Consider the following 4,270-nt stretch of genomic DNA (forward strand, 5'->3'; position numbering starts at 1 on the left):
GAACTCGCCGGCCCACGGTCCGTTTAGCGGTAGCGGCGGATGTTTAGACCGAATCTCATATAGCGGCGAACTCTCCGCTATCGTTCGATGAGGTCGGAATTAGCTAGGATTTCGCAGGCGGCGAGGAAACCGAGAATGCTCGGCGGAGACTGCGTACGCGTCAATCTCTCGTTCCGTCGTTTTCTGCGAGTTTTCAGGATCGGTTCTGGTATTGTCTCGGAGCGTATTGCTCGAGCGGATTTCAGGAATCGTTCTGGTAATGAGATGCCGAAATGCTGCCAGTTTATACCCGAGCGCCTAGCGGTAATCGCGTCATTCGCCTCCGGGTGGGGATAACGACGCGTTGTTCTCGGCGGGTAATTATTCTGGTAAACGCGTCGCTTCCCCTGGGCGAAACGACGCGGCGTTTCGGCGGGTGACGCTCGGGATCTTCCGGCAGCACTCGGCTGTGCTCGGTTTTCCCGTATAACGGCGTAACGGCGGCCGTATAACGGCCGTACGGTTGTTCGCAACGGCGGTAATTAGCGTATTAAAATGGGCGCTCGGCGCCTTTGCCCCTGCCCGGCCGGTGTTCGTCGGGCGGCAGACTTCCGGCGATCTACTGCCGGGTAACGATGGGGGGTGCATCGTTACAACTGTACATCAAATCGAAATGTCGTTTTTTCGTAGGAAGGAGACGATGGATGCAATCGTTTCGTAGGAAGGTTCTTTTAGGAGATCAAACACATCATAGGGTGGAGGAGATCCCAGACTCCGTTGAATGGACCGGAGGAGCGGACCGCGATGCCTCCCGAGCAACGGGCAATGCCAGAGAGCGTGATTTATGTCTTGCTGCGGAGCTCCACAGTCACAGGCGGGGGACCCCACTATACCGCACCTGCTCAAACTATCATATAATTCAAATTATAATGGTTAGAGCGAATGCGGCTAACTGTTACTATTTCCGTTCTATTAAATTTCGACTTAGCAAACCAAGAATTAGGCAAGAAAGCGGGATATAGCCTGAAGTATTGAGAACCCTTGTGGGCCGCTTGGTCTATCAAAAAGTGTTCAATTGTTTCAATATATCTCTTTCGCGGGATGGCAAAGAAATCCGAGTGAGGGGGAAGGTACTCCGAAGGCTCGCCTTCGCCAATCGCCTCCCTGGCGAGGCGATCCGCGGCCTCATTACCCGGGATGCCGATGTGCGCCGGAATCCATACAAGAATTATGTCAATTCTCTGGAGGAAGGCCGATCCCAGCTTGTTTTTCAAGACTAGGACAAGGTAATTGTGGTCTCTATTGATTCTATTAGATGGAACTATATCGACCACGCTGCGGGAGTCCGTAAAGATCGTCACCCTCTCAACATAATTTTCCAGAGCTAGTTCCGCCGCATAGATGGTAGCTATACATTTGCCAGAGAACACAGAGGAATAGCCATCTATTCTATACTTCCTCCTAATATGGGTAGGGGAGAAGATGCCTATCCCAACATGATCACCGGACTCCTCCTTGGAAGCATCTGTGAAAATTAGGTGCCTCTCCTTGATGAGATGCGAGAGGGAGGATCAAAAAACAAGCCGTGGAAACGGCGCATGGCGGATATCCTCCACTATTGAGCAAGGAGTAACCTCCATTCTAGGAATGAAGGACGAAGTCTCATAAGAAAAGAGATACAAGGGGACCCTGGTGAATGAGGCCATCCTGTGTCTGTATGTTCTCGCGCTGCAAAAAGCTCTATACTGGGTGTAACTAAATAAACGCATATGGACAATACTATCAGATACAGAACAACAATCCAAATCGAAAAGTCCTGAACCATTTTTTGATCTGAGCTTTCTTTTCGTTGTTATATTATGTTAAAGTTAACTAATCAGCGCCTGTCTACAACGGAAAACAGAGAAGGTACGACGAGGGTCGGAGTAGCGAGACGGCTTTCTGCTGTATAGACAGGCGCTGATTAGCTAACTTTAACATCACATAACAACGAAAAGAAAACTCAGATCAAAAAATGGTTCAGGACTTTTCGATTTGAATTGTTCTGTATCTGATAGTATTGTCCATATGCGTTTGTTTAGTTACACCCAGTATATATATATTCTGTTGAGCAAATCGTATCTATCCATATGGACAATACTATCAGATACAGAACAACAATTCAAATCGAAAAGTCCTGAACCATTTTTTGATCTGAGCTTTCTTTTCGTTGTTATATGATGTTAAAGTTAACTAATCAGCGCCTGTCTACAACGGAAAACAGAGAAGGTACGACGAGGGTCGGAGTAGCGAGACGGCTTTCTGCTGTATAGTAGACAGGCGCTGATTAGCTAACTTTAACATCACATAACAACGAAAAGAAAACTCAGATAAAAAATGGTTTAGGACTTTTCGATTTGAATTGTTGTTCTGTATCTGATAATGTTGTCCATATGCGTTTGTTTAGTTACACCCTGTATAAGGGGAATCTGTTGAGCAAATCGTATCTATCGTTATTAAAATGGGCCGCTTGTAAGTCGCTAAGTTTTTCAATAAGTATGTTGTTCCTAAGGGCAAATGATCTGAGGACAAGTTTTGTTGTCAGATATGCAAAACGATGTCTGATGGGACCTATCCCGGTCTCAGCATAAACCACATTGGCCGGTGTCGTGCGTCTCAAGCCAACGCAACATCGCAAGGCTCTACGTAGGGTTCTCTCTAGGAGCTCCGTCAGACCCCCATTACGTGTGGGGAAGATGAGGGCTCCATATTCGACCGATCCGCTCACCAAGGCCTTGAATATGCCAAGCAGGGTCCTCGGGTCCGCCCCCCACCAAACCCCGCTCAATGCCTTCAGAATATTAGCAAGTTTCCCGCACCTCTCCGCCAAATAGCGAACGTGCTCCTGTCCTCCCAATGAGTGGTCCAGCAAAACTCCGAGAAATCTGTGCGAACGTGAAGAGTTGATAGTAATACCGTCAAGGGTTATTGCAAAATTAAGAGGAGAAATCCTCTTTCTGCTGAAGACGATAAGCGCTGACTTGGCAGGAGACACCGACAGGCCCCTAGAAAGCAGAAATTGTGAGAGATTGTTCGCCGTTCTCTCCAAGGCCCTGAGCGACCCAGAGAGAAACGTGAAGTCGAATAGATGTACAGTCGACGTCTATTCGACACGTCTAAGATAGGTCGACTTTCGCATCTAGATAGACATCATGGTGGCCTCGTTTAGACGTTTAATAAACATCTCATTTTCTGACGCTTTTTTGACGTAAAAAATAAGACCAATTACAGTGTTAATATATAATAACATATTAATGTGTAATATATATAGATAAATCTAAATAATTTAATTCATGAAATTACGCATTAATTGCGTTTGATAACGATCGCCTGTGATTGTTTCAGTCGGTTTTAACAGCTCATAATACACTATGCCGAGCTGGTCCCACCAAATACAGAGCATGACTTTGGAGCCGTGAATATTCGGTTTGGCCGTCGACGTGGAAGCATGGCCGGGATATCCCCATGATTTTCTGCGCTTGGGGTTATCGTAATGAACCCATTTTTCGTCCCCGGTCACAATGCGATGCAGAAATTCCTTCCGTCTTTGACTTTCAAGCAACTGTTCACACAGCAAACAAACGCCGTTCAACATCTCTCGGTTTCAACTCGTACGGCACCCAATTTCCTTGCATCTGAATCATTCCCATGTCTTTGAGGCGTTTTGAAATTGCTTGTTGAGTCACTCCCAATGATCGTGCCAATTCTTCTTGACTTTGACTCAAGACTTCATTAAGTAATGCCTCCAATTCTGCATCTTCAAAAACCTTCTCTCTTCCACCGCTATGCCGGACTTCGACGTGAAAATCACCGTTCTTGAAGCATTGAAACCACTCACGACACGTTCTTTCACTAATAGCGGCCTCACCATAAGTATTCGAGAGCATTCGATGAGCCTCAGCCTCAGATTTCTTTATATTGAAGCAGAAAATTAAAACCTCCCGCAAATGACGAGAAGTTGGCTCGTAAACTGACATTTTCAATCGAGAATAACTTTATGATGCAAACACAAATCGACTAATGTTTTACAGATCACGTTACGAACGTTGACCAAGCGAAACGCTGACAACGCGAGCCACGCGCGAAGCCCGAGCGACCGCGCAATCACTCATTACGAAAACGCGGAAATCAAGGCAAGCGGAATAAAGGCGTTGCAAAAATGCAACGTAGAGGTCCTACCTAAAAGCGGCCGCAAAAATCGAGTGATACGACACATGGTCTTGTCGCTAAACGATCCCCTCCTGGGAAACCA

The sequence above is a fragment of the Formica exsecta genome, unplaced genomic scaffold, assembly GCF_003651465.1.
Source record: "Formica exsecta isolate Colony F162 unplaced genomic scaffold, ASM365146v1 scaffold1180, whole genome shotgun sequence".
Lineage (NCBI taxonomy): Eukaryota > Metazoa > Arthropoda > Insecta > Hymenoptera > Formicidae > Formica > Formica exsecta.